Source organism: Bos javanicus, chromosome 3 (assembly GCF_032452875.1).
Source record: "Bos javanicus breed banteng chromosome 3, ARS-OSU_banteng_1.0, whole genome shotgun sequence".
In the NCBI taxonomy this organism is placed as follows: domain Eukaryota; kingdom Metazoa; phylum Chordata; class Mammalia; order Artiodactyla; family Bovidae; genus Bos; species Bos javanicus.
The window spans coordinates 62,757,797-62,779,509 of NC_083870.1; the positions used below are offsets into that span (position 1 = coordinate 62,757,797).

The following is a 21,713-nucleotide window of genomic DNA, read 5'->3' on the forward strand; positions in this document are numbered from 1 at the left end:
TAATGCCAAAAATCCTTCAACCCAGGCTTCACCAGTATGTGAACCAAGAACCAATGTTGAAGCTGGATTAAGAAAAGGCAGAAGAACCAGAGAGCAAACTGCCAACATCTGCTGGATCGTACAAAAAGCAAGAGAACTCCAGAAAAACATCTACTTTAGCTTCATTGACTATGCTAAAGCCTCTGAGTGTGTAGATCACAACAAACTCTGGAAATTTCTTAAAGAGATGGGAATACCAGACCACCTTACCTGCCTACTGGGAAACCTGTATGAAGATCAAGAAGGAACAGTTAGAACTAGACACAAAACAACAGACTGGTTCACAATTGGGAAAGGAGTACATCAAGGCTTTATATTGCCACCCTGTTTATTTAACTTATATGCAAAGTAAATCATGCAAAATGCCAGGCTGGATGAATCACAAGCTAGAATCAAGATTGCGGGGAGAAATATCAATAACCTCAGATATGCATATGACAGCACCCTTATGGCAGAAAGCGAAGAGGAATTAAAGAGGCTCTTGATGAACATGAAAGAGGAGAGTGAAAAAGTTGGCTTAAAACTCAACATTCAAAAAACAAAGATCATGGCATCCAGTCCCATCACTTCCTGCCAAATAGATGGGGAAACAATAGCAACAGTGACAGATTTTATTTTCTTGGGCTCCAGAATCACTGTGGATGGTGACTGCAACCATGAAATAAAAATATGCTAGCTCCTTGGAAGAAAAACAATGACAAACCTAGACAGCATATTAAAAAACAGAGACATTACTTTGCCAACAAAGGTCCATCTAGTCAAAGCTATGGCTTTTCCTGTAGTCACGTATGGATGTGAGTGCAGGACAATAAAAAGTGCCGAGCACCAAAGAACTGATGGTTTTGAACTGTGTTGCTGGAGAAGGCTCTTGAGAGTCACGTAGACAGCAAGGAGATCAAACCTGTCGATCCTAAAGCAAGTCAACCCTGAATATTCATTGGAAAGACTGATGCCAAAGCTGCAGCTCCAGTATTTTAGCTACCTGATGCAAAGAGCAGACTCACCAGAAAAGAGGCTAATGCTGGGAAAGATTGAAGACAGGAGGAGAAGGGGACAACAGAGGATGAGATGGTTGGATAGCATCACTGACTCAATGGACATGAGTTTGAGTAAATGCCTAGAGATGGTGAAGGACAGGGAACCTGGCGTGCTGCAGTTCATGGGGGGGTCACAAAGAGTCAGCTAACGACTGAGCGACCGAACAACAACCACTACCTTTTCAAGTATAATTAGGAATTTCTTCATGATATCTTCCCAGCAGCCACCATACTATAATTTGAATTCATATACTTTCAAGATTAAAGATGGAAAAGTCTGTATGATGGTATAGATTCTATTCTGTTCACAACATAATGACAGCACCCAACAAGGTGAGTATTTAATAAATATATATTAACATGCCAATATAACCTATCATATGTCTAAATGCTATCAGATCAAATTTTAATTTCTTGCAATAATTCCATTTTAAACCTTTCAAATTCCATTTTCTATGAATAGCCCTGTTCTTACTGTATATTTTGGGGTTTTTTTGGTCATTTGGGCATCATTGAAACATTTATGAGTGAACACCATGTGCTAAATAAGCAAGACAATATACTAAAAATAAAATTTTCAGTTTCTACCTTTAAGCAGTTCAATCTTAAAAGTATGACACAGAGCACCTCATACAATGAGAGAAAGGTGGATGATAGAAAACTGTGTCAACAGGAGAGTGTCCAGGAAGGTTCCTTAGGAAAGATAATGTTTTAAAATTGCCAGTATCAAGAAACAGGTAAGGCTCTACTCATAAATGAAATGATATAAAGACCACATCAAGGTCACTTATTAACCTATTACTATTTTTAATTGTAAGAACATTCACTAAAAAAAAAAAAAACTACAATACATGGAATGCATAGTTGAAAGTGTCGCATCAAAACATTTCTTCTCACTATAGCTTTTGTTTAATCAAGAAAGCTACCTCATTTCAGTGATTCAACATTTCATATATGTTTGCTTGGTTATTTTGAAGTTATCAAATAATTCTTGGTATTTCTAAAATATTAAAATAAAACTCAGTGTACTAAGAAACTCAATAAAATTCAATTAGTGTGTGTGTATAAAGACTGTAAAACTGATTTTTATTTCACTATTTATCAAGAGGTCTTTCTGCCTCACTGTTTACAGCCCCACCCTCATCATTTCATGAATGGCTCTTCTGAAATTCTCTCATAACTCATTATCTCTGTGCTTTTAGTCATTCTCTACTTCAGTTCAACAACCACTCTGCTACCTTTATCCTTCTAAAAGCCGATCTAATTCCAGCAGGTTTAATAGATTTGACAGCACTCCCAGGTCTTCTTGATAAACTTCAAAAGTCCAAGTATGGCATGTAAGACCTCTTGACTTTCTAGTCACATTCAAAGTATCTAGACCCCTTTCAATTCTCTACCCCAAGTAAGTAAAACGGTACTCATCTTTCAGTGACATACACTAACATCACAGGGTATTTTCTGAACCTGACTACCTGAAATAATCACTTGCTCTGTATGCTCTCAGAGATTTTAGAAAGACCTAAATTATCACATTTAGTAATTAGGAATAATTATATTTTTTATAGGTACTATTTTAGAATATCAATTGTTGCATCTTCCTTATTTGTCTTTTTATTCCTAAAAGTATCTGCAAGTGATAAGTTCCATTTTTTTTTTAATTTCAATCTAAGAAAAATTTAAACATCTAAAATTTCATTTGGGGATGTTGGAACTGGGAGGGCCTTTTAGGATTATCCATCCAATTATTTCTTTACACACACTCACACATAAACTATACCCACATGTATGATACTATATATCAAAACAATATTCTTATTGGGTTCACATATAATTAACACAAATTTCAAAAATGGACTCATTACAATGTCGTTCATGTGCTATTTTAAGTGCTGATCATAACCCACTAAATACTATCTTCACAATTGTTAATGGGTGGCGGTGGTATTTTACAATTCAAAAAGCACCAATCTAGTCCAAATCCTTAAATAAAGAAATAAGATCCCAGGATCCTTATGTGAATTCACAGAAACTCCTGAACTAATGTTAGACACGATATTCTAAGAGACTGGTTACACTGCCTAGGCAACTGTTCTGCACATTCTCAATATGTACTTTGTGTTTTACCAATTGGTTCGGTAAGAAATCTGAAGCTTCCAATGGGCACTCAAAGTTTTATTCAAGATAAAGTAATGATCCTCTTCGCATCAAATATCTATTTGAATATACACTTAATAATCCCTATTAAACATACAAAACATATGATCCAAATGTCTATCTTTGGTTAATTACACTAGGGGGCACTTTTCAACGTCTCTAGACTTCAGGACTAAGTGCATCTTTCTGAGAAAGTATGTCACATTCCTGGAATTTCAGAGCTATGGTCTTTTAATCCATTACCAGTTTTCTATCAAGGGATTACTGTCTTGTTTTTCTTACATTAATTATATATAGAATCCTCAGGCAGAAATTCTGACAGAAAGAATGTAAACGAGCTAAGCAGATGCCATTTTAATTAAAAAGAATATATACAAATATTTCATTTTGAATAGGAATTCAATAAAGGCTTAAAATTATCCTTATTTGGCAGTTTTGTTGTTTAAGTAAGAACACATTTAAAAGCCTATCACATTGATTATTAATAATGTAGAATAACTAGTCAACTTAGAGCTTCGTTGGCCAAGGCAGTGAATATCTGAGGAATACATAGGAAGAGAAGACAGAGGAAATACAAAAGCTGATGTTTAACTTGCTCTAAGAATCTGAACTTTTGCTTTCTAGCAAAGAATTATCTGATTACTGCCAGATTTAAAAGTCTGGGCATTTATAGTTTGGGCAATATAAAAGGTCTGTAATTATGCAAGTAACTGCAAAGAAATAACATGTATATTTTACATCTAAAATGATACATGAAATACAAATCATGTACAAACTATTTTAAACTGCTTTCAACAAAAAAAGGTAAAATTTACTTGTTGCAAACATGCTTCTTTGAAGATCTCAGGGGCATTGTTAAATATTAAGTTTTTAATTAGTGTTGATTAACAAACATTCCAACATAAGACCCTTTTAGTTTTAGGTAACTGCTAAGTGACCTGCCTAGAAATTCACAAAGTAACAAGGCATGCTTAATTTGTCCCTGTCTTCAAGTAACATCAGTTCCGGACTGTTTCAGTGTACACTTCTACAACAGTAATAGGGTATTCAAATTAGGGGGGCAGGGGGCAGAATTTATGGAAATTCCAGTGCTTAACTAAATCACAGAATGAGGTTTTGAAATAGTAAATAATAAATCACAATGAATCCTCAATCGGGTTGTCAAGGAAACTACTTTGCCTTTGCCATAATTGCTGCGATCCCCATCTTGCCCCCTTTGACACCAATCCTTATCATACATTCTGGTCAGAGACTGAGAAAGTAGCTTTTCTATTCCTCTCAGGCAATCATGTAACATGCATTGAGCTTGACTGAACAGGGCCATGCGACCATACAAATGCTGAATTCAAGGCCTTTCCTTTTCTATATAGAGACAGTAATTAACTAGTAAGCAGCAGTATATTTCTACCAAGCTTTAGATAACAATAACATGTCTCCATGGCATGTTTTAGTAGCTGTGTGTGTAGAAACTTTGTACTAACTGATTTACTGTCACAAGATCTGTTTGTGAACCAGCAATCATTAATGTCTTAGAGGTAAACACAAATTTTTAATCCCTTTGAAAATAAAGATCAAATATTACATTTAATAAGACAAATATTTACATTTAAGCATTAATATTTATAAACCAAATATTATAAATAAAACAGTAAAAGCAGTGCCAAATATGTATTATCAGCTAAAATGGGTTACTTAACTTTCTCCTCCTTCTGTCTATTTTCATATATCGGTCATTTTTAGTAACTATTATAAAATAAAATCCTGAAGTAAATGGGCAGTTTTATGTCTCTAATTCTATACGCTGCTTCTATTGCTTTCTATTAATTATTTTGACTTCCTTAACTGTATTTTATTATCACCATTTGTTTTCTAATAGAATTCTCATGTGCTTTCAAATATATTTCTTGAATTCAAATTGCTATGTATTCTGGAATGCTCAATTAGATCACTCAATTTTGAAGCTTTCTCTACTCACTTCAACTATTAAATGGTATAAAAGTAAAATTACCTGTGTACTTTTTAATGCTATCAGTCTACACTGAAATGAAAATTATCTTCCTTATCAGCAGGAAAACTTCCAAAATTCAATGTACACATTCATTCTTTTCTCTTTTATTTATTTAAACTCAATATTGACTCACAAACCATGTTTCTCTAGAGCTTGTCACACTTAACTAGCAATAAAGATAATAACACTGACTATACAGTATTATATGAAAGAATGCACACATAATGTTTAGCTCTGGTCAATAACTGTTTACTCAGAAAGCATTTAATTAAATTTTAGCTTTCAACAATATTAACAATTTTTCCATTTTCCATTTAAAATTAAAATATCAGGCAAGTAAATTGTACAATTTGGAAGAACAGGTCAGAATGTTTGCTAAAACATAAAAGAAAATTCTGCAGTAGCCTTTACGCAACTATATTCTCTCAACATATATTGCCAGAAAGAAAAAGGTGTCAGAATTCTTTAACAAATCATTCACAAACACAGGGTTCCTTAATTCGGATAAGCGATGGAGAAAATAGTTTCATTTGAAACCAGACAAAAAGTGTAACAATCAAAACACTTATGAGTACAAAAAAATAGCAACTAAACACTTTTTCTTTTAATCTTTGTACTGTGTCACTACTACTGTGGTTATAATTTTTATCTCAAAAATACCATGTACCTAAGTTTTTAAAAAACAAAGAAAACTGTCTTGAATAAGCATCTAAGCAAAGAAAGTAACTAGTTTAAACTAATGAAAAAAAGTGTAATAATTATGGAAATTCAGGTAAAGAATTAGAAATGGAAAAATAATGAAACTAAACTGTCTGACACCTGGAAAAGGAAGATCTAGCGTCAAAGTTTGGTACAAATATTAGTAGAAAATCAGTAAGTTGCCAGGATATATTAATCTTATGTTATGAAATTTATTACTTAAATATTTTCTCTCCATTTCTTGTTTCAATTAAATGGATTTATTTATTTTCTTTTACAATTAGTAACTACCAACTATCCTTGAAAATACAGGGAGTGGGATATTTGTTTCTTCAAAAACTTTCATCAAAGCAATATAGTCAAACCTTAAATTATTAATGCAAATAGATGTGAAAAGAACATGTCCCCAAATGTTCCTACTGGCTCAACTACAGTTAATCTGGTATTTGAATACTGGTATCTGATTTTCTTGATTGAGCTGTTAACTTAAAAACAAAATTAAAGTACTTTTGTAGTATACTTTAGTACTCAGGTTATATTAGAATGTAATACATTTTTAAAAATTCTCTGCTTAAGTTCTCTTCTAATTATGCTGAAAATAAACTGCATAACTTCTCAGACTAAAGCAGCATGCCCCATAAAAGCCTTACTCTCCAATGAAACACACCATACCTTAACTGGGGAAGTTAATTATGTGCTTTGGTTTCACAAACCAACTGCTGTTGCCAGCTGCATTCTAAATAAAAGTAAATAGAGACAGTTTGAGCTGCCAACAAAAGACATAATTAAGTAGAAAAAATGCTGTCAATAAAACATGGCTACAACATTTTAAACTTTGAAAACAACTAGGGCCAACCAGATTTGGACTACATCGTATAGTCAATACATCTTAACCACTAACCATTTGGGTCAAATAATAATGTAGAAGGGGAAAGCTCATAAAAACATATTTGTGGGGAAATAAAGTTTTATATAAATGAAAGTTAAATCAGATGGTTATTTATTTGTTTATTTATTTATTTTAGCTTTTCTCAAGAATTCCACAAAAGAATAAAGCTCATAAAATGATCCAGGGTCTATTTTTCTAACTCTGCTCTTCTAGCTACATTGGAAAGAAACTGATTCATTATATTCCATGGATATGTAAGGTCTAAATTATCCCCTGGAAATAGCTGAAAGGGGCTAGTAAAGCATCTTATGAGAACTGGCTTCAGTTTAAAAGATGTCATGAACACAAATGGCATTTAATGCCTCCCTCAGGGTTATCTTCTAACCAGAAAGTTAACTTGTATATTTACAATGTTTCTAAGTTTTCAAAGTGCTTTCACATTTGCTATGTCATTATATCCACATAAACAGCTCTGGTTGTTTGGACATACTTTGCAGAAAGCATGACTTTTTTTTTAACTGCAAAATAAAAAAGGGTTGTTTCTTTTTTTTTAATTGTAATATTTGAGATAAAAATGACTTTTACCCTGATGAATACCAAAAGAGCTTAGAATCTATGAGTAATTATGAGCAGTATAAGTGGATGACAAAGTCTTTGAATAAGTTTGCTAGAAAGCAGTGTCTCTTAGTGATAATAGAAATCAGTGCCTCTTAGTGATAACAGAAGTCAGTAAACCTTGCAAGCCACAAGCATTATGTGAAAAAACCACCTCTGACTACTGAGCACCAACCTGATGTTTGGATGTTTAACCAACTTTCCCCATGTCTAGCTCAAATGTCTAGATCAAATGTCATGAATCATCATTTCTCTTATCTTCCCAATTCTCCCCAGATACCTAAAATCAGAAAATAAATTGTACAAATTGTATATAAATCTAAAGGTTTCCAAAGTACATCTATGTTGGCATAGCAGAAAATCAGGGAGATCAGTTGATACGGTGAACCCAGCAAAATGGGTGTTGATCACCAGGAAATTTTCACCCTCAATGAAAGAAAATAGATAAAGAGAAGAAAGAACAAACTGATGAATCAATCAATATTTACCAACCACCACTTGGTGCTTTAGCATAGTCCAAGGCAGCTTTAGGGCAAGATGAAAACAATCTCTTGTGTCCGCATAAACAACTCCATCCAAGGAAATATATATAAGTAAATAATTAGGGGGCACAAACTGTGTGGTGTAAAAACTGGGATAAAGGCAGATTCATAAGAACTGGAACTGGGAAAGATGATGTTATGTAGGAGAGATTTCAGCTTAACCCTGAAGGATGAACAAGATAGATAACAAAGGAGGATGGACAACCAGGAAGAAAAAAAATTTCAAAGATGGATGGCTTGCTTGCTTATTACTAACTGCTATTTGTAACACTTCAAAATAATAGAAGTAATTTGAGAAAGAAATATAAGGCTTTACACCCCCCACCCAAAGTTCTACCACATCATTTTGTGGCCTGGATCCATTAATCCCCATACCATTTCATAACGATATATAGTTTCACAGTAGCATATAAACCTATGTATCCATAGTATGCAGTTTGAGTATATTTCACACAAATGTAGAAAGAAATGAGGTTGGTTCCACGGGGTAAGTAACGCCACCACAATGTTAAAGACTGAGAGATGCTCTTGTAATTAAAGGCAGAATTTGAAGAGGCAGGGCTAAGAGATTTTAAACTTTCCAGAGAAACCGCTATTAAGAACTTATGCTGACTTAATTGTGCATCTCTGTAAAAATCCGATCAGGTTGTTTCATCTCTTTTACTTTTCAGGAGACAAAGAACATCCAACTACTTGAGAAATACATCCTCCAACATTATCTAAGGCTCAAGTAAAATGCTAGAAAGCATTCCAATAAGGGCACTTATAAGGATATACATATAGTCACTCTTGGAAAAGGGCAAAACATCAAGATATCTCTTCAGACACAGTGAAGAACTCAAAGTATTATTATGACCACTGTTCAGGTGAGAGACCAAATCTAAACATATTTAAAGGACTTGTTTTGTTCTATGTTAGTAATTAGAGCCCCAAATCAAATTTATTTGTTTGATGTTTTACTTTCTGTAACACTTGATTTTTTTTTACTTGAAGTATGAAGAACAGTCATTGTAAGAAATTTACATTTCATTACAGATATACCTGGCTCACTTGTCAAATGCATTTCAAAACTTTCATTCTGAATTGAGCAATTCATCTCCCATCAATTAGTTACAAAGCTTAAAAAATGGCCTTAAGATTTGTCTAATCCAACTGGCTAATGTTCTAGATGAAGAAATGATAGCCCAGTTCTAAGTCTCTTGCCCTCGGATACAGATTTAGTGGCCATTTAGTGGCAGAGAAAAGTCAAAGCAAAAGATTTACCTGCAACTGTAATGATTCTAGTTTTTCAAACATTTACTCCTAAGTATCCTTAATTCTCCCAAGTTTTTTCAATAATGACTCTGTGTTTTATGAATAGTTCATTTTCTCCAGGAATTTCCTAATCATACTGACTCCAAATCTATTCATCTATATGTTGAATTTCTAACCCTATAATGCTATCTTCAGTCTGGTACTACACTGGAGATAATTCAAGCCTCAAAGCCAATCAGAGGTACAAATCACATCTTGAGTGGGTTGAGGTGTGTGTAAAAGGAAGAGGCAGGTAAGTTATTTATTATATGTGATTTCATTGATTCGATTTAATTAAATGGTTTTAGGGAGAGGTTCCTTCTTTCAGAATGTATTAAGCTTTAAAACTGCAAACTTTTGATATGAACTAATTGTACTAGAATCCAGTAGAACCAAAATACACATAGTATATGATGTGTATCCTTTTAAGAAAATCATAATTTCTAGTGTTTTCAGAATAAGACAATAAGACAAGTTGAAAAGAATGATCTCTTAATTTAAAAGGGACACATTATAACATTTCTCTCTGGTATGATACTATTTTAATTCCGTTTGTGAAGACACTCAAGTTGGAAAATAACCATCTGTACTGAGGTTGCATTATTTGGACAAAGTAATGAATAAATGTCCTCCTTCACTTCAAGAAGACCATTAAATGACAGAAATTCAGAAAAAGAAAAATGAATCAGATTGATTCAGTGCCATGAAAAAAGTATTCTTCATTTATTATTTACAACTTTCAAACAAAAGAATAATCTTTAAACACATGCTTTTTTTAAAGTATAAATAAATTTTCTAAAATCTAGCTTTTATACTAAGTCAAAAAGTATATTAGCAAACAAAGCAGACAACTAGAATTCAAACTTCCTATCAATTCTTATTGTGATGTCTTCAAATTTATTCATACATATAGATAGGCTATGTCCCAAACAATAATATCTTATAAATGTATAATTTAAAAAACATATACAGTAACTTAAATTTCATAGATTGTTAAATTTTCATCTATTTTGAAACATTTTCCAAAAATATAAGTTGTCCATATTCACTGACTTGGGAAAAGAGACAAATGTTTATTTATAAATATAAGAATGTCAAATCAAATAATAGATTTCTGACCTATACTGTTAGTAATTATTAAAGTAATTTCTATGTATGTGTAATATGGAACCTATAGCAAGTGCTTAAACTGTGTACCTAGTGAGAAACCATCATCCTAGGTTATGTTACGGAAGAAGGGCAAAGAAGGCTACCATGACAGTCTTCTAGTCTTCCTGCAAGTAAAGGATGGGCTTTGAACTGACCAGATTTACTCACATGGAAAACCATGGCTTCCTTGAATCCCTTGACGCTTACCAAAGGAGAATAAAACTCCCATCCAAATTATAGTACAATTTTAGAACCAGGAACTATAAATGCCTATTCATTGAAATTACACAGTATTTTAATACAGTAAACAAATGGAAAACTATAGTTCTTCTAAATATTCCTAGTCTGTTATTAAATTTGTAAACATGATTTACGGGATTTTTTTCTTTCAAACACAGTTAAACTACCTTTGTCAAGCCTGACTTATGACTAACACCTGGCAAACATTATAAAGAGTTTTGATTAATACTAAGCAGATAAGCCAGCCATACACAACAACCTCTAAGGGCAAGGTCCCTGGTTTGGGATCCTTCTAGAAATACTATTATATCCTCATTTTAAAGATAAGTAAAACAATGCAAAAGAGGTTAACTGGCCAAAGTCACCAACAGTTGAGCACTCCTACTAAAGGCTGAACAGGTTGAGATTCATATTCAACCACTCTGGCCCCTATGCTCTCAAGCACTATGGGATGTCATCTTAGTCATGTCAATTGCAGCAAGCCATTTTCATGCAGAGATAAAAGCAAAAATTTTTTAGTTTGTAAGTGAATGCTGAGAACCATCCCATTTTATGTCATCTTAATGTGAGAATACCTATCTTAACAAAACATTGTTACTTCACTGGCACTCAAAAAATTATTATGAAGGGTGATGACTAGGGAGACAGAAATAGGAATTAAGACTCAACATTATAGGATGAGGTGTAGAACAGGAGTGGTTAAGATGAGCACCCAGAGAATCCTGTCTCAGGAAAAGAATTAATTGCACTTTTGACTCTGCTGCATAAGAGACTGGTTGTGGTAATACATATCCCACTTGTCCATAGCTTGGAAACTACAGCTGAGAATTTATCAATCAGTGAAAAGTAGATTAGCTGTATAAACCAAGGGCAGGAAGTAACACTCTAAGTCCAGAATTTTTAACAACTTTCTCTCTGTTTGAGTTATCTCGATTCAGCCATTAACTTACTATGTTAACCTAAATAAACATCAAGTCATGAACCATTTTTCAAACCAAAAATGAAGGGGTTGGATCAAATTATCTCCAAAACAAATTATCTCCAAAGTCCCTTTTAAACTTCTATAGACTTTAACTTAGTCACTCAAGGTAAACAAAAATTTATTGACAGTCAAGTAACTCTACTTGTTATTATTACATAAAAAGCTTGTTAAGAATAAATCAGGGATTTCTCTCATAATGTAAAATGGCCTAAGCAATGGAAAAAGTAATTTTATAGCACTTTGAATGAGTGTAAAAGATCACATATTACCCACTTTAGTATTATTAAGAGCTTTATAAGAAAATTATATATATAAGTACAGCCTTAAAAACAGGTTGAGATTTTTAAATATTTCACAGTAGACTACATACAATGTTCTGAGAAGTGAATGAGACAAGAGATCAATATACAAGCATCTTCATTAAAAAATACTTCAGGAACATATTCAAAGCATATGATAAAATCAACTTGAAGTCCACTTTAAGGAAGCACTAAAACCTTTTCATATTTGTGAATGCAGTTATATAAAGTCACATGTGGAAAGCAGTTTGATAGGCTTTTCTCAATATTCTAAAAATTAGCTCAAATATGCTAATTTTTTTTAGAAATGTCAATTTTGTGAAGTATCTTTAACCGTTCCTCAAAGACATAAAAATGTGAAAATTCTCAAGGTCTAGATTCTTACTCAAATGAATAAGGGTTTATTCCACAAACACTTGATATACAGTATTCTCCTTTATGCACTTTAAAAAGTTGAACTACTACAGCAAATGAATAATTGATTTATGGGGGAAAAAGTTCAAGTGAAGGACATATTATTAACTGTGCAATAAAGAGGCTGGTTGGAAGAAAATGTACCTCTCTGGAACATTTTAAAAGCAATATTTAAAAAATGCAGATGCCAGATAAGGGCAATGTTCTTCATTTCACATCAGCGCATAAGTCACATAGTAAACCCCAAGTCCCCCTCCAAAAACAATAACAAAAGGGCAAATTACATATCAAGCTGAAAATAAAATGCAAATCTTTTTCCATGTGAACACGTAAAGAGAGTACTGCACTCAATTACTATTTTAAAGAAGATTTAACTGTTATTCCAATTTTCCCAAAGTACATCAATAATCTAATCAAACTATGGTACAAATACTACCTAACAGTGAATAGTATAATTAAGTCTATAGGAAGTAATGTTATTCACAATGTTTTGGTTACTCAAAAGCTAGGTGCTTTAATTTTACTTGGGCTTCCCCTGTGGCTCAGTGGGTAAAGAAACCGCCTGCAATAGGGGAGACGTGGGTTCGATCCCTGGGTTGGGAAGATGCCCTGGAGAAGGGATATTCTGGCCTGGAGAAGTCCATGGACTGTACAGTCCATGGGGTTGAAAAGAGTCGGACACGACTGAGTGACCTTCATTTTCACTTCATTGTACTTAATAATTCTGTAATTTTAATGATAAAAATGTATCTTTATTTTTTTATACAATTTTGCCCACATCCTGAGAAATACCTAGTCAGTCAACTTTTCAACCAAACAGCAGAAGATAAGTATTATTAGGGAAGTGGGCTGGCAGCTGGACAGTGTTCACTCTGCCCGCCATATTCCATTAATGAAACTCTGATTTGCCTTTGTTCTGACAGTAGCCAACAGCTGCTTATAAATAAGCCACCTTTCCTAGGCTGCCTCCCATTAGTCCCCACTTCTATTTGACAAGGTCACTTGCTGCAGAGATTTGTAGAAGAAAGTGTGTGCAGCCCATAGAATTAAGACTTCAGAACACAGGCAAGCAAGCATTTTTCTTTTGGTAGCTTGAGCAAATCAAGACTGAAAGTTTTCTCTCAGTACTTTAAACATTTTTCCTTTAAAACTAACTGGCAAATGACTTTTCCATTAAATCTTCTTTCCTTTACATCTACATGACATAGTATAAAATACAGATTTAATCACAAAATGGTATTTACAAGCACATATTAATAAATACTAGGGCTTTCCCAGGTGGCTCAGATGCCAAAGAAGCCGCCTGCAATATGGGAGACCTGGGTTCAATCCCTGGGTTGGGGAGATCCCCTGGAGGAGGGCATGGCAACCCACTCCAGTATTCTTGTCTGGAGAATCACCATGGACAGAGGAGCCTGGAGGGCTACAGTCCATGGGGTCTCAAAGAGTAGAACATGACTGAGTGACTAAGCACATTAATTAATTCTAAGATGTTGCTTCTCTGTTGTTTCACAATGAGAAACTTCAGATCTAATTGATAATATAAAGCAAGGCGCACCTTTAATTTTCAGCTTGACCTATGATGTTCAGAAGGGCTTAAGCTACATTATGACAATATCATACAATTAAGTTGCTTCCAAACAGAGGCATGCAGAAAAGGTGGAATGGCCAGTTTTCAATGCCACAGATGAAAACAAAGAAGGCATGTTGGAACAGTCGTCATACAAGATGAATCATGACTTTGTGGTTTTGAAAGTTTATGAGTAGGAAAAGATCTAGGAAACTCTTCATACATTCTTAAGATTAAACAACTCAAACATCTAATAACAGTACTTTGGAATTAAATAAGTATTCAAATATAATTTTCACTATCATATCTTTCTAGTCATATTTAAAATTACAGAGTTTTAATGTTAGTCTTATCTTGACATACAACCATTACAAGGAAGGTGAACCCATAGTAAACTTTATTAAAGGATAACTAAAACAAAACTGAAGTTCTTTTTAGAAACACTGGCACTTTGGATGTGAACACTGTCGAGAATCAGATATTGCCATTTTGAGGGGGGCACTAAGAATCATGTGACTATATCTAGTTCCCTCATTCTCTCCTCAGAGACTACAATACCATCCATAGAATATATAATCCATGTTTTTAAAAATTTCCAGGTTCATGCTATCTAATTACACTTGGCAAGTTTTACCACTATTAGGTCATGTGGAAGGCATGTGAATTCTAAAAATGCTTTTACTACTTTACCTAAGTTGACTTTCTACTTAAAGGCTACTCCATTTTCTTTCTAATATTTAGTCATAACCTTGATCTACTATTTATAATTTTCAAATAAAATAGGTTTTTCTACATTTCAATCAGTATGTGTCAAAGCATTTTCACCACTATTAATTATAGAGAAATATTAATGATTATATAAGTACTTATTTTAATGGAATTATATTTAATCATCTAGTATTAAGAAGTATTCACATAATAAATAATTAAAATACACTAATAGTAACCCCTTAAAACATCCTTTACTTTTTACACAAAGGTTTGAACACTCTAGTAGTTCACTATTAAAAGCACAGGACAGATTTTCAGCTTCATTTATATTCAGAGGCAGGCAAATCACCAAAACTCATTTACATCCTTTCATTTTCCTTAAAGCATGTTAACAGCAGGTGTCTATCCATCCCACCTTTGAAATAGGTAGGTGGCTGAAAATGCCTCTACTTTTCAGTCAAGACCCTGAATTAAAAATAAACTTGAGCTCTAACTTCATCATTTTCTCTACAAGATGCGGTAATACAGAATAAATATAGTACTTAGTTTGTTCTTATTTTAATCCATACTCCACATACTGTTTTCACACCACAAATTTGCTTATTTTAACCCTGCATGTTCTCTGAAAACTTGAGCATTCAAGCTAATAAAGCTGACAAATGATCTAGCAAGAAACTATAAATGTTCCTTATATTCTCATTTTATTTTTGCACACCATAGACTCGTCAGCATTCCTTTACACTAATGAATGCTAAAATATTTTTTAAACCATCACAATGGGAAAGTCATTATTATATTAGCTGTATACTAGCCCTACATTGTACAAAATATATCTATGTAGATACACGTATAAAAATATCTTTGCATCTTCTGTTGGCAATTTTCCAGAAATAAAAATACTTAATATTTAATATAATTTCCAGAGACATATACCTCCTTCAACCTAACTTGACATAAGTATTGCAAGAACCAGACTGAAACACAAAACTCAGTCAGAATGAATACTTAATACAGCGTGAATAAATTAAGTTCTTGTGAGAGTCTTTGTCAACAGAAAAGAATATAGAAAATATTCAAATCATCAGCATCACAAGCATTTTCAAAATAAAAATACTAAATACTAACCTAACATGTTTTATAAGTTGATAAAAATCTTTTCCGGGAGACGAGGTGATTTGAAAATTTTCAGACTAAATCAGCCTTTTAAAAAACACTGTCTCCATATCCATGAAAACCTAAAATTCAGCAGGGTGTGATCTGACTTACGTTTTTCTTTACCCCTGTGGCCACCTGCATTTCCTCTGAAGTTACAAAAAAGATAGGAAGGAAACAAACCAATCTACATTCTAATCTTAAAAACAGATGTTACATATCTAAACAATTCTAACTCCTCTGGGTATCAGTGTCCAGGGACAAATTAATATTTAAAGTTAATGGGAAATAAAGTAAGATCTATTGAAATGTAACTTGAAAAGTATAGTTTTATTTATTTTTCAATCTCCATCAACAACATACTCATTTGTTATTTATCATTCACCTGATCAGACAATAAAAATAATGCCTTCTAAAAAGATTAAGAAGATTATCATTTACTAATGCTCTAACTAGTTAAGGGGTTACAAAGTTTTTTGAAAGGTAGTTTTACATAAATGCCAACCAATATAAACATAAAAATTTTCATGAGTAGAAAAAGGAAAAACAACAGCTCCCCAAATTTAAGTATGTTTTTGGTTGTTTTACCTCTGCTAACAAGGAAAGGGCAACCCACTCCAGTATTTTTGCCTGAGAAATTCCAGGGACAGAGGAGTCTGGTGGAATACAATCCATGGGGTCTCAAAAGAGTCCAACATGGTTTAGCAACTAAACCACCACCAGCACCACAACAACAACAACAAAAAACAGCAGTAAAAACCCAAACCTTGATCATTTAATAACATTCTTTCTCTGCATATAAAGGCAAAAATGTCTTCATTGGAACTAGTTCTGGCAACTTGAAATGCAGTTTATATTCTTGTATCTTGAAAATAACCTCAGAGTCCATAATTTTCAAATAAGCTAAAACTAGATTATCATTATGGTACTTTCTAAAATATAAAACTATTATTTGAAATGACTAAGAAAAACCCATTTGCACCTTTCTTTTACTTGAAGACTGATTCTTACAATTAGAAATATTATTTTATAAAGTCACTTGTTCATATACCAAAATGTTTCAAGAAAGGATAAATAGGAGTGTTCAGTTTTTCTCTTAGAACATTTCAAGTACAAATGGAAAAGGAACACTAGTTATTCCTTGTTTATGGATTAAGTAGGTATGCTAAAAAAGATCTAAGGAATCCAAATACTCCAAATTTAGATAATTAGGAGTAAATATTAGTTTTTGTACAAGCCTTCCGTTTGAACAACTGTTAGGTTACCAAAATGTATTTTTAATAAATTAACCTCATTTTATTCTCCTCTTATAAAAACTCTCATGAATGTGGACAAAAAGTTTTATGTGGAGATACACACACCAATATGTATGAAATTAACTCTGAATAATTGTCTGGCACAAGCCAAGTCATTAATTTCATACAAATCTCATAATGAACGCCACAAATTTTTTTTTGCTATCATTTCATAAAGGAAAATATACATTTCCTACTTGTCCAATTTGGACATGGTAGAGTCATTATACATAGATATCTAATATTAATAATAGGGGTAGCCAACCATAATTGGATTTTGTTAAGAAAGCAATAGCAAGATTAGTCTTCATTTAAAAAAAAAAAACCTGATCTGTGTATCTTTATATTGTATTCTAAAGTAATGTAACTCAAAGATATCAAGGGTTTTAATTGGGCAGTTAATTTCTTTGAAATAAGAACATTTAAATTTTAAAATAGAAGGAAAAACAAAAAAGCAGTTGTGAGCAAGGGAGAGACGAATGATTCAGAGTAAACAAACTACAGTGTAAAAGCTCTCAGGTGTTCACAGAAACTATATGAAGTCTATCATGTCTAAGTCAAGGAACCCTACTGAATACTGGCTCCATGCCAGTTGGAGAGAGAATCATAAGTTAGATCACTTAGGGGTTTATACTTATTGAGGCCACCAAAGCTTTCTTAATAGAGAAAGAAAAGGACCCAATTTACTTTTTACTGAGTTCACTTTTGCCAAACTGTGGAGAATAAATGAAGAAAGTGGGGGACAAGGATAGAAGTGTGTAACCACTGCACCAAGAACCGTAACTGTAAAACAAACCCCATTTATCATTTTTTTAGTTAATGCAGGTCTCCCCCACATTTTAACTAAGTGCAAATTAAAACCTGTCTGGTTTTTCTTCAACAATATCACCAGTTTAAAATATTTTTTTAAGGAAGAATAAGTTCCTATTTTGCTTATGGTTTCTAGGGCAATAAAAGGAGCTCACACTAAACAATTTCTTTATGCTAGGGTAGGTGCTTTAAGAATAGCTTATATTTAATGTTTCATTAACCCCGCATGGTAGATATTATTATTCTGATTTTGCAGATGCAGAAATTGAACCTCAGAGACAGTGACTTGTCCTGGGTTATAAACACTGAGATCTGGGATTTCATTTTAGCATTTTCTGATTTCTGACTCTTTATCCTTTTTAAAAACTTAATTGTGCTATTCTCTTATTTTTTTATGCAACAGTTGAGAGTAAGTTGCAGACGTGAATAAAGAATTTTGTGCATTTTCTAAAAACAAAGATGTTCTCTAACATAAGAACAGTACAATTCTAAGAGAATGAGAAAAACAAATGTGGTAAAATGTTGACAATTGGGAAGTCTTGGTTAAGGCTATAAGGGAAACATGTGTACTATTCTGCAACTTTTCTGTACACCTGAAATTCTTTCCATATAAAAGTTTACTAAAATAAAAAAATTAAATTATGAAAAAGAAAATCACCAGTTTCTCAGATATAGCAGTGGCAGAGATCAATATTACCACAGAAACCCTTAAAGAGTAAAACAAAGAAGTTGGTAATTTTTATAACACACACATACTCACACTCCTATCCAAAGCTGAACTTTATTATTAAGTAGATTTCACAAATACACTTTGTGTCTATGCAAACCTTCACATTTATCTGGGACTTGTTGCCCAGCTTTTACCAGGTTCTCTACGAAGTCTCCAAAGCTCGTTTGGAGTCTCCAAGCTCCACAATTTTAAGAACCACTAAAGCCTCCATCTCACAATAAATCTAGAAGGTAGGGTGTTCACAAAACAGAGAGAGATAACAATCTAAAATAAACAGTAATTGAAATAGAATCTTGGTTCTTTATAGATAGTAAATTAATTCCTGACATTCACTCAAATGAAGTGCAAATATCATATGGATTAAAAATTTAAAAAAGCATTGCTTATTCTTTACTTTTCAATTAAATATTTGAACTTTATAACTGTATTTCATTTGAATACTTAGTATTCTAGTCCCAGTTCCAGTTCAGTTGCTCAGTTGTGTCCGACTCTTTGTGACCCCATGAACTGCAGCATGCCAGGCCTCCCTGTCCATCACCAATTCCTGGAGTCCACCCAAACCTATGTCCATTGTGTCCGTAACACCTTCCAACCATCTCATCCTCTGTCATCCCCTTCTCCTCCTGCCCTCAATCTTTCCCAGCATCAGGGTCTTTTCAAATGAGTCAGCTCTCCACATGAGGTGGCCAAAGTACTGGAGTTTCAGCTTCAGCATCAGTCCCTCCAATGAACACCCAGGACTGATCTCCTTTAGGATGGACTGGTTGGATCTCCTTGCAGTCCAAGGGACTCTTCAAGAGTCTTCTCCAACACCACAATTCAAAAGCATCAATTCCTCGGCGCTCAGCTTTCTTTATAGTCCAACTCTCACATCCATACATGACTACTGGAAAAACCATAGCCTTGGACTAGACAGACCTTTGTTGGATATTAGCAATTCCAAATAAGGAAAAGCAGAGTACAATCATACCTTTCAAAAAGTGTCTGTGGATAAAAATTAATCTGTATATAAACAGAAAGTTTTTACAAACTAGTTACTTGCCAATGTAGATTTTTTTTCTCTCTCTTATACATGAATAGAACTGCCTCTGCCTCTGACTTTTTTAATACAGATCTAAAAAGGGATACATGGCACTGGCCCACATGCACAGAGAAAGGGAAGTCAGAACCCCCAGGGAAGAAGTTTGGTTTGTTTTTAGAGACCCCAAAAGAGAGTTCCCCTCTTCCCAAGGGCTCAGCAACAATGCTACCCTGTCCACTATTAAAACAAAACACTATTACATCCAGGCTATTTTTTGTTATTTTTAGAAAGTAGACATTTTAAAACACTGTGCTTTTAGTAATCATCAAACACTAATAATAATAGTTAGTTATTGCCAAGACAAATTAGAATTCTGACAGTAAATACTGTAATTGTTAAAGCAGAAACAATTGGCTACTACTAGATCACTAGAAATATTTTACTAGGTTTATTTTCTCTCATCTATCCTTTCAAACAATAGATAAGAGAGTCTAAAAGAGAGAAAGTTCCCACTTAAACTTACTTAAGAAAAACTACTTAAATTAGTGGAATATTTTTCTGCTTCTCAAAGTTTAAAATGTAATCACTATTTTATATAAAATAATCTCAAATTCTTCTTTCTGGAAGCATAATTCAGTTCTTAAATAACTTTGTATATTTATAGCCACAGATAGCATTTTGTATTCTAGCACTGAAAGCATTTTGTTGCCACTAACAATTCTGTACTTTAACTTCACTCTTGGTTAATGTTAACATATGTATTATTCCAATGCATACTATACACAGTCCTCAGAACCTATTTCATGCAAAAACTAAAATCATATAAATCCTCCAAATCAGTGAGAGATTACCATGTTTTTGCGTCAGGTACAATCTACTTAATAATTCAATCATTAAGATATGCTTGCAAAAGTGGGTCTTGTGTGGGAAATGAATGTAAGAATTACAGAAATGACTAGTATCAGTAAACCAGTTTCAATTAAGAATTCCCAATGATTTTCATGGAAATTTATATATAACTTATTATTTCTTTAAAATAACTTTTGACTGCCACTGTAACAACTGGAAATTAAAACCTAAGTGCAGTTTTAATTATTTCTTTAAGAAAATTTTTGAGGAAATAGTACTTATTAAGTTTATGTCTAGATATTTACAAGGAAGCCAAATACATAAAGAGTTGTATTCATTCACTAAACAAACAGCTATTAATTATGCCAACACCCAACGTGTGTCAAGTACTAATCTGTAAAACAGAATTTGAGGAAACAAAACACACAAATAAACTATTTACAGGTACTAGAACTATTAAGAAAGAAAATAAATAGGATGATGTAACTTGGAAGTTGCTTCCCATAAAATGACTATGAAAAGCCTCTCTCGGGGTTGACATTAATTAGATCTAAGGCCTGAAGAAGGAGAAAATACTCAATAACGCAACAAGCTCAGGAATGACTTTCAAGCAAAAGAGAAAGTCTAGTATGTTCCATGTTCTTCTCTAGAAAGAAGGCAAATACATGCAATGGTAACATTTCTTTCCTATTCCTCTAAGATTAGCATGACTTAGTAAGAACATGGACTCTGCAAAAAAATAAGTTTAGATCTGAATCATGGCTGTACTAGTTTAATAACTGTATGCTCTTGGACAGTAAGTTACTGAAACATTTTAATCCCCTTTTCCCTAATCCACATGTTGTAGAAAATAAGATCCATACTTTGACTCTTGACAAAAGTATCTTCAATAAACAAATAACACCCAATAAATTTTCCTTGTTTCTTCCAAAATTGATGTCCCTTTCATCTTTTTTGAACTTTAAACAAATGCCATTTTCACTTGACATTCTACAATCTATGTAGAACATTTTAAATAAAATTATTTCAAATGTCCCTTAAAATTTTCAGTGTTCCTTAACATAATCAAGATTTCATGGTTAGTGATGATGTAAGCCCTCTCTCCCCTTCCCTTAGGGTGATGAATTGTCACTCTGGGAATTCTTTTCTCACTACTGTCTGTGGGGCATATAACAAAGGTTACTTAAATAATATAAAGGCTTCCTCACATCTGTG

At 33.2% G+C, this 21,713-nt stretch overlaps 1 protein-coding gene across 18 annotated transcripts in view; it reads right to left on the bottom strand.

Moving 5' to 3' along the window:
* Window positions 1–21,713, bottom strand: part of ADGRL2 (adhesion G protein-coupled receptor L2) — a 201,760-nt gene that overhangs the window by 110,509 nt on the left and 69,538 nt on the right. The window lies entirely within an intron of this gene.